Below are 14039 nucleotides of genomic sequence, written 5' to 3'. Positions count from 1 at the left end.
TGTCTTCACCTCATGCCGATTTAGGCCCTCTCTGCGGCCCCAATGTTGTACAATATTCAGCCCATTTAGGCCCATCATACGGTCCAGATGTTGTACAGTCTTCAGCCCATTTGGGCCTACCGGACGGCCCAGATGATACACCGTTTTTAGGCCAGCTATGCAGCATAATGGGTCATTGGGTGGTGGTGCTGCTGACTTGCAACCGGACCCAGGGAAGGAGTTGTTGGAGGCCCAACAACTTGCAGCTGCTGTGGCAATCCGAGAACAGCAACAACTAAGACACAATGCTGCTGCTGGGATTGAACCTGTTGCGGCTACAGCGCCCTACGGCGTTGACGTCGAAGTGGAGTGTTTGGCCACATGGGTGCACCTTCAGGTCTTCGTGTTCGCTGCCGCACCCGCCAACCTTTCCCCGGCCTCTCCTCCACCTTGCCGTCGTCGCCTCCTCCGACCACATCGAGGTGCTAAGCTTTTAATGGTAAAAAACTATCATTTTCAAGTTTTAACTTGATGATGTCAACAAACTCGTGTAGTTATAAGATTTGATTCGATAACTTTGTTTGTTACCTAGATTATTTCTTTATCAATATAATAGGTTTACCATTGTAATTATTTTTTAGTAAGAGTACATAAAGAGTACATAGTATATAAGGTGTAATAACTTAAGAAATATCTTTTGCTATGTTTAGACAACAAATTAAAAAAAATTATCATAACTTGATCAACATGTTGAGTTGTTGACACAGCAAATAGTCATAGTGGTAAATCGCATGATAAGAATAACAATGCACTATTATTTATGTTGACTATAAATTATATAAAAAATTAAATAATAAATCAATTTTTAATAAATTATATTTATATATATTATCGATTATTTCAAATTAAATTAATTTTTATTATAACAAATGATATTTATTTATGATTATAATTTAAATTCCTACGAAAAACAATGTATACCCAGTGAAGAATCAAATCAGTGTTAAAGGATATGCATCATAATGAAGAATAATTTCAGCATACAAAGACACAAAGTTCAATAGAAATGATGCGTTCATATCAGTAGAGCTATGAGTAGGTATGAACTACATACCATAACTATAAATCTTCTTTAAAGAATAGTTATAATTCTACTTCGAAAACACAACTAATTAGACCGTGTTTATTTGAACGTTAATGATTTCATACCATTTGTCTTAAATGACATCCATTATAAAAGACTAAACACCCTGCAGATCATGAAAAGTTTAAGCACTAAGAGAAAAGATATATGGGGTAAGCAAGGAACAAATAAAATGGTTTCCTCTTTTTAATTAATTATGTACATACACTAAAATGATTTTATTATAAATACTCGTTAATAATTTGTCATTTAATTAATACATTAGTCTAAGAATGATAATTTGCACTCAAAGCACCTAATAAAGTTCACTGAGTTCAATTAGCCAATATCATTAAAAAATTGTGTGTCAATCGAGCTCTTTTACATCCAATGGGCTAAGTTCAGATTACTGATTCAATAACACATGCTCTTCCTAACAAGTTTTTATTCTAAATAAAATGAAAAGTAAAAAAGAATCATGTTTAAAACTTAAATGAGTCAATAATACCAACCTCCTGTGTGTTGCGGTCATTATATTTTTTGTGTACATTTTGTTGTGTTCCGTTTATGCTTTTGCCACATTGAATTCTTTCGGCAGTGAATGAGGCAGTGAGTAGCCATTGTCTCAGTTTGGAGCAGACAGATGGGGCAAGTTTCGGAGACCGCTAAAAATCTGGTATGGATTTTGTGTTTCACTAGCAGTCCTCCATGCATTGTTTTCCAGAGAATTACTCTAACTTTAGTTGGACATTTCACATTATAGATTGATTTCCACAGCAGCTTGTTCTGGAAGTATGGTGGCAATGTCTCAATAGGGGGTCAAGAATAAAGAATTGGAAGCTAATAGTGTAACCTGATTGAACCGTGTAAGCTCTTCTTTTATTTTTACCCTATGAAATTTTGTCTCCTTCTTGATTGATTGGTGTTTGTAGAATAGTTTGTACTGTTTCTTGATTAAAGTTATCTTGTATGATCTATTTGTTCCATATTCCATCCTCTGCTATGAGCTGACCTACCCACCGAAGATTAGAATTTTGTTGTAGTGTCTGACTTTCTGATATGGCAGGATGATTTTTAATCCATCTTTCTCCAAAAATTTCAACTATTGAGTTCTTGCCGACTTTCCAAACTATTCCTTTCTCTAGGACATTCTTACTTTCTATTAAGCTTCTCTAACCCCATAGGGGGTTCTAACCAATCTCAACCTCTAAGAAGGAAGAGGACCTGAAATATTTACTTTTCAACACTTTAAATATTAGGAAACCAGTATTAGTAACCAACCTTCATCCATGGTTAGATTAAAGGCCTTGAGGTCCTTAAAATTTAATCCTCCTTGTCTTTTATCTCTGCATAAGGTATCTTATTTTATTCAGTGCATTTTTCTCTCATCCTGTTTTTGGTCCTACTAAAATTGCATGAGTTGCTTTTGAATATCATTAATAAGAATTTCAGCAGTTTAAAACAGCTCAAAGTATAGATGGAAATGGCTATATCCATTGACTTAATTAGCACCTCTCTTCCACTAGTCAATAAGAGATTCCGCTTTCACTACTGGAGTTTTGATACCACCTCATCTCTAATGTAACTAAAAGTCTCTTTCTTGGAGCGTTGAACGACGAAGGCAATCCTAAATACTTATCCTGTGAACCAACATGAGAGACACCCAAAATAGCAAATAAAGAATCATGAATCTGGTGAAGTGTGTTTCGAGTTTCGACTAAAGAATACAAAAGACTTATTTAGATTTATCAGTTGTCCACTAATGTTCCCATAGGTCTAAAGGATCTCTAGAATTTTGTGACATTCTGCATTAGTTGCCTTACAAAACAAAATTGAGTCATTTGCAAAAAAAAAAAAGTGACTGATTGTTGGACATCTATTGTTAATCTTCAAACCAGAAATCTCATTATTCTGTTCTCTTCTGTGGAGCAGATAGGAAAGACCTTCTGCACAAAAAAAGAAAAGATAGGGTAAAAGAGGATCTCCTTAGTGGATCCCTCTTGTAGATTCAAAGAAATCCTGAGATTGTCCATCCACATTAACAGAATAGGATACAGTAGAGACACATTTCATTAACCAACTAATCCATTTATCACAGAAACCCAATTGCTTCATAATCTTCCATAAACACCATTCAAACCGATCGCATGCCTTACTCATATCCAGTTTCAATGCTAAAATCATAATCTCCATATCTTTTATTTTTTAAGTAGTGCATAATAAGCTCATGAGGAATAAGAATATTGTTACTAATCAACCTTTGTCTAATAAAAGCACTTTAATTTTCAGAAATAACATCATTCATAATGAACTGCATTCTATGAACTATGGCTAAAAGAATTCAATATTTTTTTCTATTAAAAAAGCTTTTTGCTGCTTTAGTTGTGCCATCTTTCACAATATTTCAGAAATATTGGAAGAACTTAGCAGGGAAACCATCATCCCCAGGTGCTGAAAACGGATTGATGAAAAATACTGCTTTCTTTATCTCCTTGACATCAACTAGCCTTGTGAGAATTTGGTTTGTACTTGGATCAATCTTTCTAGGAATCAAATCTACTTTCGCTTCTGGGTCCCTTGGGTGTGACGAGCTGAAAAGGTTATGAAAAAACTGCTAAGAAATTTTCCCAATTTCTTCCACATCTATTCCAACTCCACCAGTACTATCCTCCAATTCAGCAGTTTGTTGTATCTATTTCTAGATAGCCTGATGTCACAGAAAATTTTAGAAGGTTAGATTTAACAGTGTTTGAATAGTTTTCTGGAGTGTTTGAGAATACTCTAGATGGTTCCGGAACGTTCTAGAATGTCCTAGAAGGTCCCGGAATACCCTAGAAGGTTCTAGAAGACTCTGGAAGGTCATAGAGTATTCTAGAAGAGTGTAGATGTATATAGAAGTATAAAGAGTGATATGGAATAATCTAGAAACATTTAGAGAGTTGTGGTAGGATAGATATTTGTAAAGAAGGTTCTGGATGATTAATCTGGACCGTTGATTAGATTTAATCCTAACCATCCATTGAGGAGGTGGATGGCTATAAATAGGGATGAGAGTTAGAGTTTGGGGGTGTAAATCATTTGTAACCAACACTTGAGTAATAAAGTGTTCTTTCCACCAAAGCTTCCTTTCTCTTGTGTTCTCTTGTGTTCTTAACTTTCTTGCTAAATATTGAGGGTTAGGCTGACTTGGTCTTAGCTCAAGAGGTTGAGTAAGTCCGAGTGCCGGCACGGTAGCGTTGGAGTGTGTCCAAGGCCGTGACAATTTGGTATCCGAGCAAGGTTCGAGAGGGAGCACAAGTCGCTTGTGGGAATGGCTTCTAGTATCACCATGGAGCATGTTGAGTCTCAAAGGGGAAGGGATACTATTCTTTCTCAATGGGGAGGCAAGAAGGTCCGTTCTTCAAGTGAGCCTAGAGGTAAGGACTCTAACTTCTTAGAAGAAAGAGTTTCTATGTTGGAAAATGTTCTATCCTCTATGGATGAGCGCTTCCAAAGGATAGAACATGACAAGGAGACCCTCGAGGCTCACGTATTAGGAGAACTAGATGCTTTCAAAGAAAGCATGCTCCAAATTGAAGAGAAGCTTGAGAATTCCTTAAAGCTATTTGAGGAAGTTCGAGTTTGGTTCGAGGAGGCGAAATCTCGACCAACCATTATAAGGGAGACGACAAAGATTGATCTCCCCAAGCCAAAGGAGTTCAAGGGCGTAAGGGACGCTCGCGAGGTGGAGAACTTCCTATGGCAAATGGAGAGGTACTTCGAAGGCCAAGGGGTGGTCGAAGAAGCAATAAAGGTACGCACTGCAGCTCTCTACCTTTCTGATAATGCTACTTTGTGGTGGAGGAGAAAGTGCGTAGATATGGAAAAGGGCACTTGCAACATAGCCACATGGGAAGATTTCAAAAGGGAATTGAAAAGACAATTCTTCCCTGAGAATGTGGTTTATGAAGCAAGGAAGAAGTTGAGGGAGTTGAAGCACAAGAGTACGATTAGCGACTACGTAAAGGAGTTTACTACTCTCACGCTTCAAATCCCCAACTTAGCATCAGAGGATGCATTGTTCTTCTTCATTGATGGACTCCAACCTTGGGCAAAGCAAGAACTACAAAGAAGGAATGTTAAGGATGTCGATGAGGCCATCGTAGTGGCCGAATCACTCACTGAGTATCATAGGGGAGACTCTAAACCTAAGTCTTCCTCCAAGCCTAGTTCTGCTAAAGGTGGGGGAGACAAGGGAAAGAGCTTCTCAACCAAGAAAGAAGGAAAATACTCTTCAAAGAAAGAGTACGAAGAAAAAAAGAAGGCTTTCGTGCCCAAAGGAGGATGCTTCGTGTGCAAGGGACCGCACCAAATGAAGGATTGTCCCAAGCTAGGGACTTTGGCATCTATTGCTGAGGAACGAGAAGCTCAAACTCAAGTAACTGAGTGTGTTGGATCTATCCAACACATAAATGCTGTGAAGACCAAAGAGGCAAGTACTGCAGAAAAGAAAGGCTTGATGTATGTCAAAGCCTTTATCAATGAAAAACCTGTCATGGCTATGATCGACACTGGTGCTACACACAACTTCATCACGCCTGATGAAGCAAGGAGGCTTGGGTTGAAGATCACCGAAAAGAATGGTTGGTTCAAACCCGTGAATACCAAGGGTGAACCCCTTAAGGGAGTAGCAAAAGGGGTTGAGATGACTCTTGGTTCTTGGAAGGGCCTTGTGGATTTCTCATTAGCACCCATGGACGATTTTAAAATAGTCATCGGGCTCGATTTACAAAGGAAGGCAAATATAATACCTATGCCATACTACAATATAGTATGCGTCATGGAGAAAGGGTCTCCATGCATGGTCCCTACAATCTCAAAGGCTGGAGGAATTCCGATGCTCTCGACCATGCAACTCAAGAAAGGTTTCAAGAAGGGAGAGACTACATATTTGGCTCTATTACAAGAGGAGTCAATATCCAAAAGAGAAGACGTTCCTCCCAAAATCAAGGAAGTCATTGAAGAAAATAAGGATGTGATGCCTCCCGAGTTGCCAAAGCAGTTACCACCTAGAAGAAAGATGGATGACAACATTGAATTGGAGTTAGGAGTGAAACCACCTATCTCAAAACCATACAGGATGTCGGCCATTTCTATGGTTGAAGGAGATATTGTGCATACCATCAAGGAAGGGTTGCATCACGACCCATTAGCCAAGAAGTTGGTGGAGTTGGCTAGAGAAGGTAAGACCAAAAGATTTTGGTTAGAAAACGACCTTCTCTACACAAAAGGGAGAAGACTATACGTTCCTAAATGGGAAAATCTAAGAAGAAAATTAGTGAAGGAATGCCACGACACCAAGTGGGCTGGTCACCAAGGTCAGCGAAGGACCTTAGCACTCATTGAATCTTCTTATTATTGGCCTCAAATGAGAGATGAAGTGGAGAGCTATGTGAAGACTTGTCTTGTGTGCCAACAAGATAAGATTGAAAACAAGACACCAAGAGGGTTGTTGGAACCTCTGCCTCCATCAGAGCGACTGTGGGAAAGTGTCTCTCTAGATTTCATCTCTGCCTTACCGAAGTCCGAGGGGTTTGGATCTATTCTCGTGGTAGTGGATCGATTTTCGAAGTATGCTACCTTTATACCTGCCCCTACTGACTGCACTGCAGAGGAAGCAGCACGACTATTCTTCAAGAATGTGGTGAAGTACTGGGGATTGCCTAAGAGCATCATTAGTGATCGAGATCCACGCTTCACAGGACGACTATGGACAGAGTTGTTCAAACTCCTTGGGTCGGAGCTTCATTTCTCAACAAGCTTCCATCCTCAAACCGATGGGCAGACTGAGAGAGTGAATGCCTTACTTGAGTGTTACTTAAGGCATTTTGTAAGCGCTAATCAGAAGGATTGGACAAAACTCCTAGACATTGCTCAATTCTCATACAATCTGCAAAGGAGCGAGTCTACAGGGAAGAGCCCATTTGAGATTGTGACTGGACAACAGCCGCTTACACCTCACTCTCTTTCTTCCTCTTACTCAGGAAAGAGCCCTGGAGCTTATCATATGATTAAGTCATGGGAAGAACAAGCAGATGTCACTCGTTCTTACCTCGACAAAGCTGCAAAGAGGATGAAGAAATGGGCAGATAAGAAGAGGAGGCATGCAAGCTATCAAGTGGGAGATAAGGTAATGATTAAACTTCTGCCACAACAATTCAAAGCCTTTCGCAAGGTTCATAAGGGTTTAATCCGCAAATACGAAGGACCATTTGAGATCATTGGACGTGTTGGGGAGGTTGCTTACAAAGTACAACTCCCTCCCTCTATGAAGATCCACCCGGTCTTCCATGTGAGTATGCTTAAACCATATCATGAGGACCAAGACGAACCGAGTAGAGGTAACTCGCGTCGTGCTCCGCCTGTGGTGATTAGATCCTTTGACAAAGAAATTGAAGAGATCCTAGCTAATCGCGTCGTGCGACGAAGAGGAGTACCACCAAGTATCCAATACTTGATCAAGTGGAAAGGGCTCCCGATAACTGAAGCTAGCTGGGAAACTCGCGAAGATCTGTGGCAATTTCAAGAACACCTAGAGCGCTATCATGAACAGAACGCGACGAGGACGTCTGCGCATTAGGTGGGGGAGAATGTCAAGGAAAATTTTAGAAGGTTAGATTTAACAGTGTTTGAATAGTTTTCTGGAGTGTTTGAGAATACTCTAGATGGTTCCGGAACGTTCTAGAATGTCCTAGAAGGTCCCAGAATACCCTAGAAGGTTCTAGAAGACTCTGGAAGGTCATAGAGTATTCTAGAAGAGTGTAGATGTATATAGAAGTATAAAGAGTGATATGGAATAATCTAGAAACATTTAGAGAGTTGTGGTAGGATAGATATTTGTAAAGAAGGTTCTGGATGATTAATCTGGACCGTTGATTAGATTTAATCCTAACCATCCATTGAGGAGGTGGATGTCTATAAATAGGGATGAGAGTTAGAGTTTGGGGGTGTAAATCATTTGTAACCAACACTTGAGTAATAAAGTGTTCTTTCCACCAAAGCTTCCTTTCTCTTGTGTTCTCTTGTGTTCTTAACTTTCTTGCTAAATATTGAGGGTTAGGCTGACTTGGTCTTAGCTCAAGAGGTTGAGTAAGTCCGAGTGCCGGCACGGTAGCGTTGGAGTGTGTCCAAGGCCGTGACACTGAGCTCTAACATGAAAAAATTTTGTATTCCGATCACCCCATTTCAACCATTGAATCCATGATTTTTTTTCTCCAGTATTTCTCTTCTTCAACCAAGGTGTTCTCCAGCTCCCCTTCCAAACTTCTAACTATTAACCCGTCAGTAAGGTTCGATCTAGCCTTTTCTGCCTCAATACGATGTGTCAGCTCAAGAATTTTCCTTTGTGAGTTGCTTGCTCCACTTCTTTCTCACTTAACAATCCGGTGCCTATACCTTTCCAGTTTAATATGCAGAATGAATACTGGCGACCCTAAGGCAAATTCTTTCCACGTTTCCTCAACAATTTTCCTTATTTTTTCCCTTCTCGCACCACCGTTCCTGAAAGCGAAAGCACTTCTTCACCTTTTTGTGGCTCGGCTCTGATATAAGGAGAAGATGAGGATGATTAGATCTGTGGTCTTCTAAGTGAAGGACAGTGGCATTCAGATTCTCTATTTTCCACTGGATTGAGACCAAAAATCTATCCAAACGCTCCTTAACCATGGTCCCTCCATACTTCCTATTTAACCAAGTAAATTTGTCACCAACATACCCCAAATCCACCATAGCTCCTGAGTTAATGAAGGAATTAAAGCCATCAATTGATGTTGTGGATTTTGCTCGACATCCATCTTTCTCATGTGAAGCACAAATTGCATTGAAATCTTCTATAACAATATATTGTTGCTCCACCAAATTCAATAGGTTTAGAATTCTGGAATATTGTTCATTCCGCAGGCTCTCCTTGCTGTGCATATAAACTGCAAAAACATGCCACTTTTTCAGTAGGTTCTGATCCTCCCATAGAAAATAAATGAAAAAGTTTTCCTCCCTTTTCACTGAAACTGCCACCCCCTATTTCCAAGCTAAAGCTAAAGTTCCCCCCAGACCTTGAGGATTGACACATTGAACATTTCTGAAACCCAGTTTTTTGCATTGTGCAGTGACAAATGAGGCATTAATTTTGGCTTCGCGTAAGAATAGAACCTCGGGGGAATGAGATTTCCTAATCTCTTACTCTTAGATGTTGTGAATTGTCAGGGATTTTTTCAAACCTCCACAGTTCCACATAGATATCTTCATGGACCTTAGGATGCCAAATTTGGGTTGGCACCCTCCCCTATCAGCATTTGGTTAACCTCAGGCGATGTACTGCTTTTTCAAAGAGCTCCCCCATTCATCTCTTTTGATCTTCTCTTCTCTGTACCACATACCCTGCTTTCTCCCTTTTCTATCTGGCTAGTTTCTTGATGTTTAGTATTTTCCTGCTTTTGTCAACTGATTCACGTTGTTGACCGAAGCAAAAAAATACTCTGTCCAACATGTGTCCCCCATTCTTCCTTCCATCTGATACGAGCCGTATGGAACAAACTGAGAACTGTCATATGCCAATTGGTCCAATTACAAGAGCAACAACTAAGAGAATAAAAGAAGGTTTTGCAAACATGGCTAAATCATGTGTTCAAGAGATGCATCAAGAATTGGGCAAGACAATGATTAATGATTATCAAAAGCCACACGTCTTACTATTTTACAAGATGCATTGAAGATTCTCATTAGTCAAGATGAATTAAAAGAGACATCACTTTCTTAGAATTTATTCTATGTTTATTTTATTTTTGTTATTTGTTTGTTTTAGGCCCAATTATGATTTGGCCCATATTTTATTCTAGTGAACTTATGAGTTAGGGATTTAAATTTAAGAAGTGTAAAAACCCTCTAAACCCTGGTAGCCATTTTTTTTTTAATTTTGATGAATGAAATTTTCTTTGAGTTTCTTTGAGAAACTTGAGTGTGAACAGGTGAGGTAGAGTGATTCCCTTAACTGTTGCATTAGGAAATCAAATTGAGGTAGAGGAGTCCCTTTCTTTGATCTTCCATCTTATCCTGGGTTACGTTCCGTATCATTTGGTATCAGATTTCAGGTATTAGATTAATTTTCATTAGTCTACGTTCATCCTTTCTGTGTTCTACATAAACTTAAAAAAAAAAAATTCCATTTGTCATTCCCTTGAGTACCCGAAAAAAAAAAAAAGAGTACATACTTGAGAGTACATACTTTGAAGTTTACACAGTAGCACTCAAGCAAAAAAAAAAAAGCGTTGTGTTCTTAAAAAAAAAAACAAAAAAAAAACAAAAAAAAAAAACAAAACAAAGCAACAATCTCAAAAAAAAAAAAATCATTACGTACGTTATTATTATTATTCTTATTCTTATTATTTTTATTTTTTTTAATTATTATTATTCTTATCTTTTGTCTTTTGTGTCTTTGTCCCTTTTATTATTCTATCCATCTTTTCCTCTTATCGTTGCGTCGGATTTTCTCTATCTTTTATTTTTATTTGCTTTCTAAAGTGCAACAGTCAAAGAGATTCAAGAGTAGTAAAAGGCAAGAGTGGTAAGTTCAATAGAGGGTAAAAGCCAATTTTGAGAATAAACACGAGTGTCCATCTTTGAGTGAAACACGTGAGCGAGTGCTTGTGAGGTCCTTTTATAATATTTTTGTTACAGGTTCATTGTTATGGCAGCTCATTCTGAAGATACTGTAGTTGACATGGAGTTGATGCAAAGGGCCATTCAACACTTAACTAATCGCTTGACTAAATTGGAAGCATGGAAGCAAGAGGTGACACAGACACTATCCAAGATTGCTAAACAAGGACCTTTCCGGAATCGGCGTCAGAATCATGTACCTTCTGATGATGACTCTGATGGGGTTATAACACCTCGACATAAAAGTCAAGATAGCAATATCAACGCCATCAAGATGCAAATACCATCATTCAAAGGGAGAAATGATCCTGAAGTTTATTTGGAGTGGGAACGTAAGGTGGAAAGAATTTTTGCTTGCCATAATTACTCTGAGGCAAAGAAGGTTCGTTTGGCAGCAGTTGCATTCTCTGACTATGCCTTGCTTTAGTGGGATGAACTAGTGAAGACACGACGGCGGAATGATGATCACCCTATAGAGTCTTGGGATCTTATGAAGCGCCTCATGAAGAAACGATTTGTGCCTTCGTACTACTACAGGGAAGTGCATCAGAAGTTACATCGACTGACTCAAGGCTCCAAGTCCGTTGAAGACTACCATAAGGAAATGGAAATGCTTATGATTACTGCCAACATAGAAGAGGACACTGAGGTTACTATGGCACGATTTGTGGGTGGTTTGAATAGAGCAATTGCTGATGTGGTGGAGTTACATCATTATGTGGAGATAGATGATTTGGTCAGTATGGCAATGAAGGTGGAGAGGCAACAACAAAGAAGAGCACCAAGAGGATTATCGCATGCTAATCCAAAGTGGGAGTCTCGTAGTGCTGACACAACAAAGACTAAGGGTGTTGAATCCAATGCATTGCTTGATGCTACGAAGAAGAAAGGTAATTCTAACTCTTCTTCTGCTACTTCTAGACATCGAGATATTAAATGCTTCAAGTGTCATGGTATGGGTCATTATGCTAGTGATTGCCCAAATAGGAGATTGATGGTTATTAGAGGAGATGATATTGTGTCTGATTCTGATCGTGGTGATGACTCTGATCATAATAGCATGCCATCTTTGGAGGATTGTTCTGATGGTGATGTTGAGTATGCAGTCCATGGTGAATCTCTTGTTGTTAGACGTGCTTTGAATTTACAGGTGAAAGAAGAAAGTCTAGAGCAACGCCACAATCTTTTTCACACTAGATGCTTGGTGGGTGGAAAAGTGTGTAGTTTAATTATTGATGGCGGGAGTTGGACTAATGTGGCTAGTACACTTATGGTGGAGAAATTGGGTTTGACATGTGTTCGACATCCTAAACCATATACGTTGCAGTGGTTGAATGACAGTGGAGAGATCAAGGTTGACAAACAGGTGACAATTGCATTCTCTGTTGGCAAGTATGTTGATGAGGCATTGTGTGATGTGGTGCCAATGCAAGCTTGTCATTTATTATTGGGGCAACCTTGGCAGTTCGACCGTCGAGCATTTCATGATGGTTATACAAATCGATTCTCCTTTGATTTTAATGGTCGCAAGATCACTCTTGCTCCTTTATCACCTAAGGAGGTTTACCTTGACCAGTTGAAGCTTCAACAGGATACCGAGGGGAACATGGGATGTGAGATAACAGAAAAATCTGAGAGAAAAGAGGCTATGAGTGAAAAGAATATAGCAAAAGGCCCAAAGGTGAGTGAAAAGAAAGAAAAGAGTCCATGTCATGAGAGTAGTACAAATACAAAAAAAATTAAAAAAGTTGAGAGCAAATTGTGTTTCTTTGCAAAAGAGAGAGATTTAAAGAGTGCTTTAATAGGCAAGAAAGCTTTGTTTCTGGTTCGGTTTAGGGATACTTTATTCTCTGACACTGACCTTAACCCAAATTTGCCAAATAGCTTTGTCTCTTTGTTGCAGGCATTTGCCGATGTCTTCCCTACTGACGTACCACGTGGTTTGCCTCCATTACGTGGGATTGAGCACCAAATTGATTTTATTCCTGGTGCTAGCATTCCTAATAGACCAGCCTATAGGAGTAATCCTGAAGAGACAAAGGAACTTCAAAGGCAAGTAGAGGAGTTATTAGCCAAAGGTCACATCCGGGAGAGTATGAGTCCATGTGCTGTACCAGTTTTGTTGGTTCCAAAGAAGGATGGTACTTGGCGAATGTGTGTGGATTGTCGCGCAGTCAATAAAATTACGGTAAAGTATCGTTATCCTATCCCTAGGTTAGATGACATGCTTGATGAGTTATATGGTGCATGCATATTCACTAAAATTGATTTAAAAAGTGGGTATCATCAAATTAGAATGAACCCAGGGGATGAATGGAAAACTGCATTTAAAACAAAACATGGGTTATATGAGTGGTTAGTAATGCCTTTTGGGTTAACTAATGCCCCTAGTACTTTTATGCGTCTGATGAACCATGTTTTGCGAGACTTTTTGGGTAAATTTGTTGTTGTTTATTTTGATGATATTCTCATTTATAGCACTTGTTTGGATGACCACTTGTCACATGTTTCAGCTGTTTTGGAAGTGTTTCGACAAGAGAAATTATATGCTAATCTTAAAAAGTGCACTTTTTGTATTGATCGAGTTATATTTCTTGGTTTTGTTGTGAGTGCGAGTGGAATTGAAGTTGATGAGGAAAAGGTAAAGGCTATTCGTGAATGGCCAACGCCTAAGAATGCTTCTGAGGTACGAAGTTTTCATGGGTTAGCTGGGTTTTATAGAAGATTTGTGAAAAATTTTTCTACCATTGCTGCGCCTCTCACAGAGGTCATAAAAAAGGATGTTGGATTTAAATGGGAAAGGGAACAAGACATTGCATTTCATACCCTAAAAGACTGTTTGTGTTCTGCTCCTATTCTTATTTTACCTAACTTTGATAAAACCTTTGAAATTGAATGTGATGCTTCTGGGATTGGTATAGGTGCTGTTTTAATGCAGGAAAAACGAGCCATTGCCTTCTTCAGTGAAAAGTTGAATTTAGCTCAGCGTAAATATTCAACATATGACAAAGAATTATATGCTTTGGTTCGGGCTTTAGAGGTTTGGCAACACTACCTCTTACCTAAGGAGTTTGTGATTCACACGGATCATGAATCTTTGAAGCACTTAAAAGGACAAGGTAAGCTTGATAAAAGACATGCTAAATGGGTGAAATTTATTGAAACATTTCCCTATGTTATTGCCTTTAAACAAGGTAAAGATAATGTCGTTGCTGATGCTTTATCTCGGAGGTATGCTTTGATT

General features: G+C 39.0%; 1 long non-coding RNA gene across 1 annotated transcript; it reads left to right on the top strand.

The window, feature by feature from the left end:
- The first annotated feature begins 265 nt into the window (after positions 1-265).
- On the top strand, positions 266-2822 carry LOC148575841 (uncharacterized). The gene is made up of 3 exons (XR_015899741.1): positions 266-478; positions 1701-1778; positions 1866-2822. It is a non-coding gene; the product is annotated as an uncharacterized LOC148575841 (long non-coding RNA).
- Positions 2823-14039: the final 11217 nt, after the last annotated feature.

The sequence above is a fragment of the Arachis ipaensis genome, chromosome B1, assembly GCF_059453495.1.
Source record: "Arachis ipaensis isolate K30076 ecotype BB chromosome B1, ASM5945349v1, whole genome shotgun sequence".
NCBI lineage: Eukaryota > Viridiplantae > Streptophyta > Magnoliopsida > Fabales > Fabaceae > Arachis > Arachis ipaensis.
This window is presented reverse-complemented; position numbering and strand designations above follow the sequence as displayed.